Below are 19,433 nucleotides of genomic sequence, written 5' to 3'. Positions count from 1 at the left end.
GCCACGGCTTTGTGGGTGGCCCAGTGTGAGTGGGGCTCTGCTGGACTTTCTGCAGCAGTTGCCAGGCTGCCACCTGCTAAAGAAGAGGATGTGTCACCCATACCTGCTGCTGGAATTTCTCCCTGGGCAGAGGTGAGGAAGGAAAAAAGCAGTGGGGGCAGGGACAGGACGGGTATCTCCGGCAGGGAAATGGAAATCTTCCAGAAGAGCACCCAGGGCCAGGACCATCCTGGCTGGCCTGCAGGCACCAAGTCGGCCGGCATGCTGTCACTCTTGTGGCTCTATGGCCCTTCCTCTAGGCTTTCAAGTCCTTGTATATATTCAGGTGTTTTACCTGGGACGGGTGGGAATAGTTCAGCAGCAACTGGCCTGGGGCTCAGCTCACGTTTACTCACAGATGCCTCGGCACGGTGCCCCAGCTTTGCAATGAGGACGCTTGTTGCGTGGGGGCCTCTGGCTGAATGGGAGACGATTCCCCACCACTGACCAACTTCAGAATTGTTTACAACTGGAGCAAGTGCCCTGATACGGTTTTCCTCTGTGGAACTGGTGGGTTCTGTGTTTTTTTCTCTTTTTCGTTTTTGGTTCAAGGTAGATTTTATTCCTCTTTTTTGTATTTACAGATATAAGCATGGAAATAATTTATTCGTATAAATACATGTATGTGCAGGGAATAATTGTTTTTTCTGTTTTATTTTTTAAATTTTATTTCTTTTTAATTTTGAATTTTATTTTATATTTTTATACAGCAGGTTCTTATTGGTTATCTATTTTATACATATAAATGTATACATGCCAATCCCAGTCTCTCAACTCCTCCCACCACCACCCCCCCAACAGCTTTCCCCCCTTGTTGTCCATACGTTTGTTGTCTACATCTGTTGCTCTGTTTATGCCTTGCAAAATGGTTAATCTGTACAGTTTTTCTAGGTTCCACATATATGCATGAATATACAAGATTTGTTTTTCTCTTTCTGACTTACTTCACTCTGTATGACAGTCTCTAGATCCATCGACGTCTCTACAAATGACCCAATTTCATTCCTTTTCATGGCTTAGTAATATTCCATTTTATATATGTACCACAGCTTTATGCATTCGTCTGTCTGTGGGCATTTAGGTTGCTTCCATTACCTCGATATTGTAAATAGTGATGCAATGAACATTGCGGTGAATGACTCTTTTTGATTTATGGTTTTGTCTGGGTATATGTCCAGTACTGGGATTGCTGTATCATATGGTAATTCTATTGTTAGTTTCTTAAGAAATTCCATATTGTTTTCCATAATGACTGTATCAATTTATATTCCCAACAATAGTGGAAGAGGGTTCCTTTTCTCCACACCCTTTCCAGCATTTTCTGTTTGTACATTTTCTATGATGCCTATTCTACCAGGTGTGAGGTGATACCTCACTGTTGAATCCATTTCGTTGAGCAAGGGGTAGGTCTTGTCTATTACATATTTGGCTTATGGAACGGTATCTGTGCTAATTCCAAACTCTGCTTTTATGCAGCACCCCAACTCACCTTCCCCCTTAAGCAGGCATAAGTTGGTTTTCTAAACTTGAGACCCTGTTCTGTTTTGTAATTCAGTTCATGTGTAGCCAAGTTCACATTCCGTGTATTAGTGATACCTTATGATGTTTCTTTTTCTGTGTGACTTATTTCACTTAGAATCATCGTGTCTCAATCCACTCATTAAGCTGGTACGGGCCTGGTGACATAGATTTCATTGCTGAGTGGTATTCTGTTGTACATAAGTACCGCAATTTCTTTATCCACTATTTGCTCTCTGGGATATTTAACTTGTGCCGTAGAAGAGATTTCTGTAAAAAGAGCCGTCCCAAATTTTGGGGTGGCTGTGTCTTTTTGATTTTAATTTCCCTAAGCTATAGGACCATAAGTGGAAGTGCCCTAGGCTCTGTTGCTTTGTTTTTTAGATGTTTCAGGAAACACCATACACTTCTCCGGAGTGTCTGTTGGCAATTTACATCCCGCCCATCAGCATAACAAGGCTCCCAGTTCTCCATGGCCTGTCCTGCCTTTCTGGATTTTACACATTTTTCAGATGGCCCTTTTGACCGGGGGGAAGTGAGACTTCATTGTATTGCAGATTTCCTTTGCAAGCTTGCTTGGTTGGCCAAAAAGGGTGTATGCGTTTTTTCCTGAATATATTCAGGAAAAAAAGCATACGCCCTTTTTGGCCAAGTGCATCATTGTGTACGTTCTGCCTCTTTTCCTATGCTTTCAATGCAATTCCAGTCTACCTCCTGAAATCGGTTTCCTGCAATTCTGCCCCGCTTTCAAGTCCTCTTGGAGGGCTTACTTCAGTATATTTTTGGATGATAGCTGTCATTTATAACTCTGCAGGTTTGTGAATTACAGTGCCCCTGAGCTCCTTTCTTCAACTCGCTTTCTTGTGAGCTGGCCGCAACACCGCAGGATAGCTTCAGGCTCTAATCTGGTTCCGGAACGGCACACTGAGCCTTTGGTTAATTCCTCTTCCTGGTGGGAAATGAGAGTTAAATTTGCCCGTCCAGACACCTCCAGCTAGTCTCTCATTGGTTCTCGCTATTCCTGTTCATCTTCCGCAGAAATTGCAAACTGGGCCAAACAGGAGGTTAAAGGGACTGACTCTCCAAGTCGGGAGAGTGTTAGTAAAGCGTCTGGAATGTTGCACCCGAGTACCAGGGGACGAAAACTGAGACATATTTCAACACGTCTCCCGTTCACACGGTTGATCATACTCTGGGTTCCACATGCATGTTTTAGCTGAAGGAAGAATACCTTAAACCTGGAGAGTTGAAACACATGGAATGGGTACCATGCAATATGACTTGAAAGGGTCTTCATTTGCTCACCGAACCTCTCCAATCCTATCACTGCTGCGTTTATGCCCCTCTACACACGCTTGATTCTCTTTTGGAGACATAGCAATCCATAGGTTTTAAGATACTTACTAGTCAGGTACATTCTTACGCGTTTAATATGGGGTGTTGAGTCCATTTTGTTGAGCAAGGAGTAGCTCTTGTCTATTACATATTTGGCTTAAGGAACTTTATCTGTGCTCATTTTGATCTCTGGTTTTATGCAGCACCCCAACACACCTTTCCCCTTAACCAAGCATAAGTTGATTTTCTCAATTTGAGACCCTGTTCTGTTTTGGAATTCAGTTCCTGTGTAGCCAAGTTTACATTCCGTGTATTAGTGATATCTTATGATGTTTCTTTTTCTGTGTGACTTATTCCAGTTAGAATCATCGTACCTGAATCCACTCATTATGCTGCTACGGGCCTGATGACATAGATTTCATTGCTGAGTGATACTGCATTCTACGTAAGTACCATAAGTTCTTTATCCATTTTTCAATTTCTGTGATATTGAACTTGTACGGTAAATGAGGTTCTTGTAAACAGAGGCATCCCAAACTTTGGGGTGGCTGTGTCTTTTTGATTTTAATTTCCCTAAGCTATAGGACCATAAGTGGAAGTGCTCTAGGCTCTGTTGCTTTGTTTTTTAGATGTTTCAGGAAACACCATACACTTCTCCCGAGTGTCTGTTGGCAATTTACATCCCGCCCATCAGCATAACAAGGCTCCCAGTTCTCCATGGCCTGTCCTGCCTTTCTGGATTTTACACTTTTTTCAGATGGCCCTTTTGACCGGGGGGGAAGTGAGACTTCATTGTAGTGCAGATTTCCTTTGCAAGCTTGCTTGGTTGGCCAAAAAGGGCGTATGCGTTTTTTCCTGAATATATTCAGGAAAAAACGCATACGCCCTTTTTGGCCAAGGGCATCATTGTGGACGTTCTGCCTCTTTTCCTATGCTTTCAATGCAATTCCAGTCTACCTCCTGAAATCGGTTTCCTGCAATTCTGCCCCGCTTTCAAGTCCTCTTGGCAGCCTTACTTCAGTATATTTTTGGACGATAGCTGTCATTTATAACTCTGCAGGTTTGTGAATTACAGTGCCCCTGAGCTCTTTCTTCAACTCGCTTTCTTTTGAGCTGGCCGCAACACCGCAGGATGGCTTCAGGCCCTAATCTGGTTCCGGCACGACACGCTGAGCCTTTGGTTATTTCCTCTTCCTGGTGGGAAATGAGAGTTAAATTTGCCAGTCCAGACACCTCCAGCTAGTCTCTTTGGTTCTCACTATTCCTGTTCATCTTCCGCAGAAATTGCAAACTGGGCCAAACAGGAGGTTAAAGGGACTGACTCTCCAAGTCGGGAGAGTGTTAGTAAAGCATCTGGAATGTTGCACCCGAGTACCAGGGTACGAAAACTGAGACATATTTGAACACGTCTCTGGATGACATGGTTGATCATACTCTGGGTTCCCCATGCATGTTTTAGCTGAAGGAAGAATACCTTAAACCTGGAGAGTTGAGACCCGTGGAATGGGTACCTTGCAATATGACTTCAAAGGGTCTTCATTGGCTCACCGAACCTCTCCAATCCTATCACTGCTGCATTTATGCCCCTGTACACATGCCTGATTCTCTTTCGGAGACATAGCAATCCATAGGTTTTAAGATACTTACTAGTCAGGTACATTCTTAGGCATTTAATATGCGGTGTTGAGTCCATTTCGTTGAGCAAGGAGTAGCTCTTGTCTATTCCATATTTGGCTTAAGGAACTTTATCTGTGCTCATTTCAATCTCTGGTTTTATGCAGCACCCCAACTCACCTTTCCCCTTAAGCAAGCATAAGTTGGTTTTCTAAATTTGAGACCCTGTTCTGTTTTGGAATTCAGTTCCTGTGTAGCCAAGTTTACATTCCGTGTATTACTGATATCTTAGGATGTTTCTTTTCCTGTGTGACTTATTTCAGTTAGAATCATCATACCTGAATCCACTCATTGTGCTGCTACGGGCCTGATGACATAGATTTCATTGCTGAGTGATATTGCTTTGTAAGTAAATACCACAACTTCTTTATCCATTTATCACTTTCTGCAATATTGAACTTGTACTGTAAACGACGTTCTTGTAAACAGAGCTGTCCCAAACTTTGGGGTGGCTGTGTCTTTTTGATTTTAATTTCCCTAAGTTATAGGACCATAAGTGGAAGTGCCCTAGGCTCTGTTGCTTTGTTTTTTAGATGTTTCAGGAAACACCATACACTTCTCCCGAGTGTCTGTTGGCAATTTACATCCTGCCCATCAGCATAACAAGCCTCCCGGTTCTCCATGGCCTGTCCTGCCTTTCTGGATTTTAAACTTTTTTCAGATGGCCCGTTTGACCGGGGGGAAGTGAGACTTCATTGTAGTGCAGATTTCCTTTGCAAGCTTGCTTGGTTGGCCAAAAAGTGCGTATGCGTTTTTTCCTGAATATATTCAGGAAAAAACGCATACGCCCTTTTTGGCCAAATGCATCATTGTGGACGCTCTGCCTCTTTTCCTATGCTTTCAATGCAATTCCAGTCTACCACCTGAAATCGGTTTCCTGCAATTCTGCCCCGCTTTCAAGTCCTCTTGGCAGCCTTACTTCAGTATATTTTTGGACGATAGCTGTCATTTATAACTCTGCAGGTTTGTGAATTACAGTGCCCCTGAGCTCCTTTCTTCAACTCGCTTTCTTTTGAGCTGGCCGCAACACCGCAGGATGGCTTCGGGCCCTAATCTGGTTCCGACATGGCACGCTGTGCCTTTGGTTATTTCCTCTTCCTGGTGGGAAATGAGAGTAAAATTTGCCCGTCCAGACACCTCCAGCTAGTCTCTCATTGGTTCTCGCTATTCCTGTTCATCTTCCGCAGAAATTGCAAACTGGGCCAAACAGGAGGTTAAAGGGACTGACTCTCCAAGTCGGGAGAGTGTTAGTAAAGCGTCTGGAATGTTGCACCTGAGTACCAGGGTACGAAAACTGAGACATATTTGAACACGGCTCCCGTTCACACGGTTGATCATACTCTGGGTTCCACATGCATGTTTTAGCTGAAGGAAGAATACCTTAAACCTGGAGAGTTGAGACCCGTGGAATGGATACCATGCAATATGACTTCAAAGGGTCTTCATTTGCTCACCGAACCTCTCCAATCCTATCACTGCTGCATTTATTCCCCTGTACACACGCTTGATTCTCTTTTGGCGACATAGCAATCCATAGGTTTTAAGATACTTACTAGTCAGGTACATTCTTAGGCGTTTTATATGGGGTGTTGAGTCCATTTCATTGAGCAAGGAGTAGCTCTTGTCTATTCCATATTTGGCTTAAGGAACTTTATCTTTGCTCATTTCAATCTCTGGTTTTATACAGCACCCCAACTCACCTTTCCCCTTAAGCAAGCATAAGTTGGTTTTCTAAATTTGAGACCCTGTTCTGTTTTGGAATTCAGTTCCTGTGTAGCCAAGTTTACATTCCGTGTATTAGTGATATCTTATGATGTTTCTTTTTCTGTGTGACTTATTTCAGTTAGAATCATCGTACCTGAATCCACTCATTATGCTGCTATGGGCCTGATGACATAAATTTCATTGCTGAGTGATACTGCATTGTACGTAAGTACCACAAGTTCTTTATCCATTTTTCACTTTCTGTGATATTGAACTTGTACGGGAAATGAGGTTCTTGTAAACAGAGGCGTCCCAAACTTTGGGGTGGCTGTGTCTTTTTGATTTTAATTTCCCTAAGTTATAGGACCATAAGTGGAATTGCCCTAGGCTCTGTTGCTTTGTTTTTTAGATGTTTCAGGAAACACCATACACTTCTCCTGAGTGTCTGTTGGCAATTTACATCCCGCCCATCAGCATAACAAGGCTCCCAGTTCTCCATAGCCTGTCCTGCCTTTCTGGATTTTACACTTTTTTCAGATGGCCCGTTTGACAGGAGTGAAGTGAGACTACATTGTAGTGCAGATTTCCTTTGCAAGCTTGCTTGGTTGGCCAAAAAGGGCGTATGCGTTTTTTCCTGAATATATTCAGGAAAAAACGCATACGCCCTTTTTGGCCAAGTGCATCATTGTGGACGTTCTGCCTCTTTTCCTATGCTTTCAATGCAATTCCAGTCTACCTCCTGAAATCGGTTTCCTGCAATTCTGCCCCGCTTTCAAGTCCTCTTGGCAGCCTTACTTCAGTATAATTTTGGACGATAGCTGTCATTTATAACTCTGCAGGTTTGTGAATTACAGTGCCCCTGAGCTCCTTTCTTCAACTCGCTTTCTTGTGAGCTGGCCGCAACACCGCAGGATGGCTTCAGGCCCTAATCTGGTTCTGGCAAGGCACCCTGAGCCTTTGGTTATTTCCTCTTCCTGGTGGGAAATGAGAGTTAAATTTGCCCGTCCAGAAACCTCCAGCTAGTCTCTCATTGGTTCTCGCTATTCCTGTTCATTTTCCGCAGAAACTGCAAACTGGGCCAAACAGGAGGTTAAAGGGACTGACTCTCCAAGTCGGGAGAGTGTTATTAAAGCATCTGGAATGTTGCACCCGAGTACCAGGGTACGAAAACTGAGACATATTTGAACACGTCTCCCGATCACATGGTTGATCATACTCTAGGTTCCACATGCATGTTTTAGCTGGAGGAAGAATACCTTAAACCTGGTTAGTTGAAACCCGTGGAATGGGTACCATGCAATATGACTTCAAAGGGTCTTCATTTGCTCACCGAACCTCTCCAATCCTATCACTGCTGCGTTTATGCCCCTGTACACACGCTTGATTCACTTTCGGAGACATAGCAATCCATAGGTTTTAAGATACTTACTAGTCAGGTACATTCTTAGGCGTTTAATATGGCGTGTTGAGTCCATTTCGTTGAGCAAGGAGTAGCTCTTGTCTATTCCATATTTGGCTTAAGGAACTTTATCTGTGCTCATTTCAATCTCTGGTTTTATGCAGCACCCCAACTCACCTTTCCCCTTAAGCAAGCATAAGTTGGTTTTCTAAATTTGAGACCGTGTTCTGTTTTGGAATTCAGTTCCTGTGTAGCCAAGTTTACATTCCATGTATTAGTGATATCTTATGATGTTTCTTTTTCTGTGTGACTTATTTCAGTTAGAATCATCGTACCTGAATCCACTCATTATGCTGCTACGGGCCTGATGACATAGATTTCATTGCTGAGTGATATTGCATTGTACGTAAGTACCACAAGTTCTTTATCCATTTTTCACTTTCTGTGATACTGAACTTGTACGGTAAACGAGGTTCTTGTAAACAGAGGCGTCCCAAACTTTGGGGTGGCTGTGTCTTTTTGATTTTAATTTCCCTAAGCTATAGGACCATAAGTGGAAGTGCCCTAGGCTCTGTTGCTTTGTTTTTTAGATGTTTCAGGAAACACCATACACTTCTCCCGAGTGTCTGTTGGCAATTTACCTCCCGCCCATCAGCATAACAAGGCTCCCAGTTCTCCATGGCCTGTCCTGCCTTTCTGGATTTTACACTTTTTTCAGATGGCCCTTTTGACCGGGGGGAAGTGAGACTTCATTGTAGTGCAGATTTCCTTTGCAAGCTTGCTTGGTTGGCCAAAAAGGGCGTATGCGTTTTTTCCTGAATATATTCAGGAAAAAAAGCATACGCCCTTTTTGGCCAAGTGCATCATTGTGGACGTTCTGCCTCTTTTCCTATGCTTTCAATGCAATTCCAGTCTACCTCCTGAAATCGGTTTCCTGCAATTCTGCCCCGCTTTCAAGTCCTCTTGGCAGCCTTACTTCAGTATATTTTTGGACGATAGCTGTCATTTATAAATCTGCAGGTTTGTGAATTACAGTGTCCCTGAGCTCCTTTCTTCAACTCGCTTTCTTGTGAGCTGGCCGCAACACCGCAGGATGGCTTCAGGCCCTAATCTGGTTCCGGCACGGCACGCTGAGCCTTTGGTTAATTCCTCTTCCTGGTGGGAAATGAGAGTTAAATTTGCCTGTCAACACACCTCCAGCTAGTCTCTCATTGGTTCTCGCTATTCCTGTGCATCTTCCGCAGAAATTGCAAACTGGGCCAAAGAGGAGGTTAAAGGGACTGACTCTCCAATTCGGGAGAGTGTTAGTAAAGCGTCTGGAATGTGGCACTCCAGTACCAGGGTACGAAAACTGAGACATATTTGAACATGTCTCCCGATCACATGGTTGATCATACTCTGGGTTCCACATGCATGTTTTAGCTGAAGGAAGAATACCTTAAACCTGGAGAGTTGAGACCCGTGGAATGGGTACCATGCAATATGACTTCAAAGGGTCTTCATTTGCTCACCGAACCTCTCCAATCCTATCACTGCTGCGTTTATGCCCCTGTACACACGCTTGATTCTCTTTTGGAGACATAGCAATCCATAGGTTTTAAGATACTTACTAGTCAGGTACATTCTTAGGCGTTTAATATGGGGTGTTGAGTCCATTTCTTTGAGCAAGGAGTGGCTCTTGTCTATTCCATATTTGGCTTAAGGAACTTTATCTGTGCTCATTTCAATCTCTGGTTTTATGCAGCACCCCAACTCACCTTTCCCCTTAAGCAAGCATAAGTTGGTTTTCTAAATTTGAGACCCTGTTCTGTTTTGGAATTCAGTTCCTGTGTAGCCAAGTTTACATTCAGTGTATTAGTGATATCTTATGATGTTTCTTTTTCTGTGTGACTTATTTCAGTTAGAATCATCGTACCTGAATCCACTCATTATGCTGCTACGGGCCTGATGACATAGATTTCATTGCTGAGTGATACTGCATTGTACGTAAGTACCACAAGTTCTTTATCCATTTTTCACTTTCTGTGATACTGAACTTGTACGGTAAACGAGGTTCTTGTAAACAGAGGTGTCCCAAACTTTGGGGTGGCTGTGTCTTTTTTATTTTAATTTCCCTAAGCTATAGGACCATAAGTGGAAGTGCTCTAGGCTCTGTTGCTTTGTTTTTTAGATGTTTCAGGAAACACCATACACTTCTCCCGAGTGTCTGTTGGCAATTTACATCCCGCCCATCAGCATAACAAGGCTCCCAGTTCTCCATGGCCTGTCCTGCCTTTCTGGATTTTACACTTTTTTCAGATGGCCCTTTTGACCGGGGGGAAGTGAGACTTCATTGTAGTGCAGATTTCCTTTGCAAGCTTGCTTGGTTGGCCAAAAAGGGCGTATGCGTTTTTTCCTGAATATATTCAGGAAAAAACGCATACGCCCTTTTTGGCCAAGTGCATCATTGTGGACGTTCTGCCTCTTTTCCTATGCTTTCAATGCAATTCCAGTCTACCTCCTGAAATCGGTTTCCTGCAATTCTGCCCCGCTTTCAAGTCCTCTTGGCAGCCTTACTTCAGTATATTTTTGGACGATAGCTGTCATTTATAACTCTGCATGTTTGTGAATTACAGTGCCCCTGAGCTCCTTTCTTCAACTCGCTTTCTTGTGAGCTGGCCGCAACACCGCAGGATGGCTTCAGGCCCTAATCTGGTTCTGGCACGGTACGCTGAGCCTTTGGTTAATTCCTCTTCCTGGTGGGAAATGAGAGTTAAATTTGCCCGTCCAGACACCTCCAGCTAGTCTCTCATTGGTTCTCGCTATTCCTGTTCATCTTCCGCAGAAATTGCAAACTGGGCCAAACAGGAGGTTAAAGGCGCTGACTCTCCAAGTGGGGAGAGTTTTAGTAAAGCGTCTGGAAGGTTGCACCCGAGTACCAGGGGAGGAAAACTGAGACTTATTTGAACACGTCTCCCGTTCACACGGTTGATCATACTCTGGGTTCCACATGCATGTTTTAGCTGAAGGAAGAATACCTTAAACCTGGGTAGTTGAAACCCCTGGTATGGGTACCATGCAGTATGACTTCAAAGGGTCTTCATTTGCTCACCGAACCTCTCCAATCCTATCACTGCTGCGTTTATGCCCCTGTACACACGCTTGATTCTCTTTTGGAGACATAGCAATCCATAGGTTTTAAGATACTTACTAGTCAGGTACATTCTTAGGCGTTTAATATGGGGTGTTGAGTCCATTTCGTTGAGCAAGGAGTAGCTCTTGTCTATTCCATATTTGGCTTAAGGAACTTTATCTGTGCTCATTTCAATCTCTGGTTTTATGCAGCACCCCAACTCACCTTTCCCCTTAAGCAAGCATAAGTTGGTTTTCTAAATTTGAGACCCTGTTCTGTTTTGGAATTCAGTTCCTGTGCAGCCAAGTTTACATTCCGTGTATTACTGATATCTTATGATGTTTCTTTTTCTGTGTGACTTATTTCAGTTAGAATCATCGTACCTGAATCCACTCATTATGCTGCTACGGGCCTGATGACATAGATTTCATTGCTGAGTGATACTGCATTGTACGTAAGTACCACAAGTTCTTTATCCATTTTTCACTTTCTGTGATACTGATCTTGTACGGTAAACGAGGTTGTTGTAAACAGAGGCGTCCCAAACTTTGGGGTGGCTGTGTCTTTTTGATTTTAATTTCCCTAAGCTATAGGACCATAAGTGGAAGTGCCCTAGGTTCTGTTGCTTTGTTTTTTAGATGTTTCAGGAAACACCATACACTTCTCCCGAGTGTCTGTTGGCAATTTACATCCCACCCATCAGCATAACAAGGCTCCCAGTTCTCCATGGCCTGTCCTGCCTTTCTGGATTTTACACTTTTTTCAGATGGCCCTTTTGACCGGGGGGAAGTGAGACTTCATTGTAGTGCAGATTTCCTTTGCAAGCTTGCTTGGTTGGCCAAAAAGGGCGTATGCGTTTTTTCCTGAATATATTCAGAAAAAAACGCATACGCCCTTTTTGGCCAAGTGCATCATTGTGGACGTTCTGCCTCTTTTCCTATGCTTTCAATGCAATTCCAGTCTACCTCCTGAAATCGGTTTCCTGCAATTCTGCCCCACTTTGAAGTCCTCTTGGCAGCCTTACTTCAGTATATTTTTGGACGATAGCTGTCATTTATAACTCTGCAGGTTTGTGAATTACAGTGCCCCTGAGCTCCTTTCTTCAACTCGCTTTCTTGTGAGCTGGCCGCAACACCGCAGGATGGCTTCAGGCCCTAATCTGGTTCCGGCACGGCACACTGAGCCTTTGGTTATTTCCTCTTCCTGTTGGGAAATGAGAGTTAAATTTGCCCGTCCAGACACCTCCAGCTAGTCTCTCATTGGTTCTCCCTATTCCTGTTCATCTTCCGCAGAAATTGCAAACTGGGCCAAAGAGGAGGTTAAAGGCCCTGACTCTCCAAGTGGGGAGAGTGTTAGTAAAGCGTCTGGAATGTTGCACCCGAGTACCAGGGGAGGAAAACTGAGACATATTTGAACACGTCTCCCGTTCACACGGTTGATCATACTCTGGGTTCCACATGCATGTTTTAGCTGAAGGAAGAATACCTTAAACCTGGAGAGTTGAGACCTGTGGAATGGGTACCATGCAATATGACTTCAAAGGTTCTTCATTTGCTCACCGAACCTCTCCAATCCTTTCACTGCTGCGTTTATGCCCCTGTACACACGCTTGATTCTCTTTCGGAGACATACCAATCCATAGGTTTTAAGATACTTACTAGTCAGGTACATTCTTAGGCGTTTAATATGGGGTGTTGAGTCCATTTCGTTGAGCAAGGAGTAGCTCTTGTCTATTCCATATTTGGGTTAAGGAACTTTATCTGTGCTCATTTCAATCTCTGGTTTTATGCAGCACCCCAACTCACCTTTCCCCTTAAGCAAGCATAAGTTGGTTTTCTAAATTTGAGACCCTGTTCTGTTTTGGAATTCAGTTCCTGTGTAGCCAAGTTTACATTCCGTGTATTAGTGATATCTTATGATGTTTCTTTTTCTGTGTGACTTATTTCAGTTAGAATCATCGTACCTGAATCCACTCATTATGCTGCTACGGGCCTGATGACATAGATTTCATTGCTGAGTGATACTGCATTGTACGTAATTACCACAAGTTCTTTATCCGTTTTTCACATTCTGTGATATTGAACTTGTACGGTAAACGAGGTTCTTGTAAAGAGAGGCGTCCAAAACTTTGGGGTGGCTGTGTCTTTTTGATTTTAATTTCCCTAAGCTATAGGACCATAAGTGGAAGTGCTCTAGGCTCTGTTGCTTTGTTTTTTAGATGTTTCAGGAAACACCATACACTTCTCCCAAGTGGCTGTTGGCAATTTACATCCTGCCCATCAGCATAACAAGGCTCCCAGTTCTCCATGGCCTGTCCTGCCTTTCTGGATTTTACACTTTTTTCAGATGGCCCTTTTAACCGGGGGGATGTGAGACTTCATTGTAGTGAAGATTTCCTTTGCAAGTTTGCTTGGTTGGCCAAAAAGTGCGTATGCGTTTTTTCCTGAATATATTCAGGAAAAAAAGCATACGCCCTTTTTGGCCAAGTGCATCATTGTGGACGTTCTGCCTCTTTTCCTATGCTTTCAATGCAATTCCAGTCTACCTCCTGAAATCGGTTTCCTGCAATTCTGCCCCGCTTTCAAGTCCTCTTGGCAGCCTTACTTCAGTATATTTTTGGACGATAGCTGTCATTTATAACTCTGCAGGTTTGTGAATTACAGTGCCCCTGAGCTCCTTTCTTCAACTCGCTTTCTTGTGAGCTGGCCGCAACACCGCAGGATGGCTTCAGGCCCTAATCTGGTTCCGGCACGGCACACTGAGCCTTTGGTTATTTCCTCTTCCTGTTGGGAAATGAGAGTTAAATTTGCCCGTCCAGACACCTCCAGCTAGTCTCTCATTGGTTCTCCCTATTCCTGTTCATCTTCCGCATAAATTGCAAACTGGGCCAAACAGGAGGTTAAAGGCCCTGACTCTCCAAGTGGGGAGAGTGTTAGTAAAGCGTCTGGAATGTTGCACCCGAGTACCAGGGGAGGAAAACTGAGACATATTTGAACACGTCTCCCGTTCACACGGTTGATCATACTCTGGGTTCCACATGCATGTTTTAGCTGAAGGAAGAATACCTTAAACCTGGAGAGTTGAGACCTGTGGAATGGGTACCATGCAATATGACTTCAAAGGTTCTTCATTTGCTCACCGAACCTCTCCAATCCTTTCACTGCTGCGTTTATGCCCCTGTACACACGCTTGATTCTCTTCGGAGACATACCAATCCATAGGTTTTAAGATACTTACTAGTCAGGTACATTCTTAGGCGTTTAATATGGGGTGTTGAGTCCATTTCGTTGAGCAAGGAGTAGCTCTTGTCTATTCCATATTTGGGTTAAGGAACTTTATCTGTGCTCATTTCAATCTCTGGTTTTATGCAGCACCCCAACTCACCTTTCCCCTTAAGCAAGCATAAGTTGGTTTTCTAAATTTGAGACCCTGTTCTGTTTTGGAATTCAGTTCCTGTGTAGCCAAGTTTACATTCCGTGTATTAGTGATATCTTATGATGTTTCTTTTTCTGTGTGACTTATTTCAGTTAGAATCATCGTACCTGAATCCACTCATTATGCTGCTACGGGCCTGATGACATAGATTTCATTGCTGAGTGATACTGCATTGTACGTAATTACCACAAGTTCTTTATCCGTTTTTCACATTCTGTGATATTGAACTTGTATGGTAAACGAGGTTCTTGTAAAGAGAGGCGTCCCAAACTTTGGGGTGGCTGTGTCTTTTTGATTTTAATTTCCCTAAGCTATAGGACCATAAGTGGAAGTGCTCTAGGCTCTGTTGCTTTGTTTTTTAGATGTTTCAGGAAACACCATACACTTCTCCCAAGTGGCTGTTGGCAATTTACATCCTGCCCATCAGCATAACAAGGCTCCCCGTTCTCCATGGCCTGTCCTGCCTTTCTGGATTTTACACTTTTTTCAGATGGCCCTTTTAACCGGGGGGATGTGAGACTTCATTGTAGTGAAGATTTCCTTTGCAAGTTTGCTTGGTTGGCCAAAAAGTGCGTATGCGTTTTTTCCTGAATATATTCAGGAAAAAAAGTATACGCCCTTTTTGGCCAAGTGCATCATTGTGGACGTTCTGCCTCTTTTCCTATGCTTTCAATGCAATTCCAGTCTACCTCCTGAAATCGGTTTCCTGCAATTCTGCCCCGCTTTCAAGTCCTCTTGGCAGCCTTACTTCAGTATATTTTTGGACGATAGCTGTCATTTATAACTCTGCAGGTTTGTGAATTACAGTGTCCCTGAGCTCCTTTCTTCAACTCGCTTTCTTGTGAGCTGGCCGCAACACCGCAGGATGGCTTCAGGCCCTAATCTGGTTCTGGCACGGCACGCTGAGCCTTTGGTTAATTCCTCTTCCTGGTGGGAAATGAGAGTTAAATTTGCCCGTCCACACACCTCCAGCTAGTCTCTCATTGGTTCTCGCTATTCCTGTGCATCTTCCGCAGAAATTGCAAACTGGGCCAAACAGGAGGTTAAAGGGACTGACTCTCCAATTCGGGAGAGTGTTAGTAAAGCGTCTGGATGTTGCACCCGAGTACCAGGGTACGAAAACTGAGACATATTTGAACATGTCTCCCGATCACACGGTTGATCATACTCTGGGTTCCACATGCATGTTTTAGCTGAAGGAAGAATACCTTAAACCTGGAGAGTTGAGACCCGTGGAATGGGTACCATGCAATATGACTTCAAAGGGTCTTCATTTGCTCACCGAACCTCTCCAATCCTATCACTGCTGTGTTTATGCCCCTGTACACACGCTTGATTCTCTTTTGGAGACATAGCAATCCATAGGTTTTAAGATACTTACTAGTCAGGTACATTCTTAGGCGTTTAATATGCGGTGTTGAGTCCATTTCGTTGAGCAAGGAGTAGCTCTTGTCTATTCCATATTTGGCTTAAGGAACTTTATCTGTGCTCATTTCAATCTCTGGTTTTATGCAGCACCCCAACTCACCTTTCCCCTTAAGCAAGCATAAGTTGGTTTTCTAAATTTGAGACCCTGTTCTGTTTTGGAATTCAGTTCCTGTGTAGCCAAGTTTACATTCCGTGTATTAGTGATATTTTATGATGTTTCTTTTTCTGTGTGACTTATTTCAGTTAGAATCATCGTACGTGAATCCACTCATTATGCTGCTACGGGCCTGATGACATAGATTTCATTGCTGAGTGATACTGCATTGTACGTAAGTACCACAAGTTCTTTATCCATTTTTCACTTTCTGTGATACTGAACTTGTACGGTAAACGAGGTTCCTGTAAACAGAGGCGTCCCAAACTTTGGGGTGGCTGTGTCTTTTTGATTTTAATTTCCCTAAGCTATAGGACCATAAGTGGAAGTGCCCTAGGCTCTGTTGCTTTGTTTTTTAGATGTTTCAGGAAACACCATACACTTCTCCCGAGTGTCTGTTGGCAATTTACATCCTGCCCATCAGCATAACAAGGCTCCCAGTTCTCCATGGCCTGTCCTGCCTTTCTGGATTTTACACTTTTTTCAGATGGCCCTTTTGACCGGGGGGAAGTGAGACTTCATTGTAGTGCAGATTTCCTTTGCAAGCTTGCTTGGTTGGCCAAAAAGGGCGTATGCGTTTTTTCCTGAATATATTCAGGAAAAAACGCATACGCCCTTTTTGGCCAAGTGCATCATTGTGGACGTTCTGCCTCTTTTCCTATGCTTTCAATGCAATTCCAGTCTACCTCCTGAAATCGGTTTCCTGTAATTCTGCCCCGCTTTCAAGTCCTCTTGGCAGCCTTACTTCAGTATATTTTTGGACGATAGCTGTCATTTATAACTCTGCAGGTTTGTGAATTACAGTGCCCCTGAGCTCCTTTCTTCAACTCGCTTTCTTGTGAGCTGGCCGCAACACCGCAGGATGGCTTCAGGCCCTAATCTGGTTCCGGCATGGCACACTGAGCCTTTGGTTATTTCCTCTTCCTGTTGGGAAATGAGAGTTAAATTTGTCCGTCCAGACACCTCCAGCTAGTCTCTCATTGGTTCTCGCTATTCCTGTTCATCGTCCACAGAAATTGCAAACTGGGCCAAACAGGAGGTTAAAGGCGCTGACTCTCCAAGTGGGGAGAGTTTTAGTAAAGCGTCTGGAATGTTGCACCCGAGTACCAGGGGAGGAAAACTGAGACTTATTTGAACACGTCTCCCGTTCACACGGTTGATCATACTCTGGGTTCCACATGCATGTTTTAGCTGAAGGAAGAATACCTTAAACCTGGGTAGTTGAAACCCCTGGTATGGGTACCATGCAGTATGACTTCAAAGGGTCTTCATTTGCTCACCGAACCTCTCCAATCCTATCACTGCTGCGTTTATGCCCCTGTACACACGCTTGATTCTCTTTTGGAGACATAGCAATCCATAGGTTTTAAGATACTTACTAGTCAGGTACATTCTTACGCGTTTAATATGGGGTGTTGAGTCCATTTCGTTGAGCAAGGAGTAGCTCTTGTCTATTCCATATTTGGCTTAAGGAACTTTATCTGTGCTCATTTCAATCTCTGGTTTTATGCAGCACCCCAACTCACCTTTCCCCTTAAGCAAGCATAAGTTGGTTTTCTAAATTTGAGACCCTGTTCTGTTTTGGAATTCAGTTCCTGTGTAGCCAAGTTTACATTCCGTGTATTACTGATATCTTATGATGTTTCTTTTTCTGTGTGACTTATTTCAGTTAGAATCATCGTACCTGAATCCACTCATTATGCTGCTACGGGCCTGATGACATAGATTTCATTGCTGAGTGATACTGCATTGTACGTAAGTACCACAAGTTCTTTATCCATTTTTCACTTTCTGTGATACTGAACTTGTACGGTAAACGAGGTTCTTGTAAACAGAGGCATCCCAAACTTTGGGGTGGCTGTGTCTTTTTGATTTTAATTTCCCTAAGCTATAGGACCATAAGTGGAAGTGCCCTAGGCTCTGTTGCTTTGTTTTTTAGATGTTTCAGGAAACACCATACACTTCTCCCGAGTGTCTGTTGGCAATTTACATCCCGCCCATCAGCATAACAAGGCTCCCAGTTCTCCATGGCCTGTCCTGCCTTTCTGGATTTTACACTTTTTTCAGATGGCCCTTTTGACCGGGGGGAAGTGAGACTTCATTGTAGTGCAGATTTCCTTTGCAAGCTTGCTTGGTTGGCCAAAAAGGGCGTATGCGTTTTTTCCTGAATATATTCAGGAAAAAACGCATACGCCCTTTTTGGCCAAGTGCATCATTGTGGACGTTCTGCCTCTTTTCCTATGCTTTCAATGCAATTCCAGTCTACCTCCTGAAATCGGTTTCCTGCAATTCTGCCCCGCTTTCAAGTCCTCTTGGCAGCCTTACTTCAGTATATTTTTGGACGATAGCTGTCATTTATAACTCTGCAGGTTTGTGAATTACAGTGCCCCTGAGCTCCTTTCTTCAACTCGCTTTCTTGTGAGCTGGCCGCAACACCGCAGGATGGCTTCAGGCCCTAATCTGGTTCCGGCATGGCACACTGAGCCTTTGGTTATTTCCTCTTCCTGGTGGGAAATGAGAGTTAAATTTGCCCGTCCAGACACCTCCAGCTAGTCTCTCATTGGTTCTCGCTATTCCTGTTCATCTTCCGCAGAAATTGCAAACTGGGCCAAACAGGAGGTTAAAGGGACTGACTCTCCAAGTCGGGAGAGTGTTAGTAAAGCGTCTGGAATGTTGCACCCGAGTACCAGGGGAGGAAAACTGAGACTTATTTGAACACGTCTCCCGTTCACACGGTTGATCATACTCTGGGTTCCACATGCATGTTTTAGCTGAAGGAAGAATACCTTAAACCTGGGTAGTTGAAACCCCTGGTATGGGTACCATGCAGTATGACTTCAAAGGGTCTTCATTTGCTCACCGAACCTCTCCAATCCTATCACTGCTGCGTTTATGCCCCTGTACACACGCTTGATTCTCTTTTGGAGACATAGCAATCCATAGGTTTTAAGATACTTACTAGTCAGGTACATTCTTACGCGTTTAATATGGGGTGTTGAGTCCATTTCGTTGAGCAAGGAGTAGCTCTTGTCTATTCCATATTTGGCTTAAGGAACTTTATCTGTGCTCATTTCAATCTCTGGTTTTATGCAGCACCCCAACTCACCTTTCCCCTTAAGCAAGCATAAGTTGGTTTTCTAAATTTGAGACCCTGTTCTGTTTTGGAATTCAGTTCCTGTGTAGCCAAGTTTACATTCCGTGTATTACTGATATCTTATGATGTTTCTTTTTCTGTGTGACTTATTTCAGTTAGAATCATCGTACCTGAATCCACTCATTATGCTGCTACGGTCCTGATGACATAGATTTCATTGCTGAGTGATACTGCATTGTACGTAAGTACCATAAGTTCTTTATCCATTTTTCACTTTCTGTGATACTGAACTTGTACGGTAAACGAGGTTCTTATAAACAGAGGCGTCCCAAACTTTGGGGTGGCTGTGTCTTTTTGATTTTAATTTCCCTAAGCTATAGGACCATAAGTGGAAGTGCCCTAGGCTCTGTTGCTTTGTTTTTTAGATGTTTCAGGAAACACCATACACTTCTCCCGAGTGTCTGTTGGCAATTTACATCCCGCCCATCAGCATAACAAGGCTCCCAGTTCTCCATGGCCTGGCCTGCCTTTCTGGATTTTA

At 43.7% G+C, this 19,433-nt stretch overlaps 1 long non-coding RNA gene across 2 annotated transcripts in view; it reads left to right on the top strand.

Moving 5' to 3' along the window:
- The window catches only part of LOC307178661, a 1,149,198-nt gene extending 1,133,222 nt beyond the window's left edge, over window positions 1-15,976 (top strand). For both annotated transcript variants that reach the window (XR_013825249.1, XR_013825250.1), the window contains one exon: window positions 15,892-15,976. This is a non-coding gene — a long non-coding RNA (uncharacterized lncRNA). The remainder of the gene's footprint in view (window positions 1-15,891) is intronic.
- Window positions 15,977-19,433: the final 3,457 nt, after the last annotated feature.

The sequence above is a fragment of the Stenella coeruleoalba genome (assembly GCF_951394435.1).
Source record: "Stenella coeruleoalba genome assembly, chromosome: 2".
NCBI classification, from domain to species: domain Eukaryota; kingdom Metazoa; phylum Chordata; class Mammalia; order Artiodactyla; family Delphinidae; genus Stenella; species Stenella coeruleoalba.
Note: the sequence above shows the minus strand (reverse complement) of the source record. Positions and strands in the feature narration are given on the sequence as shown.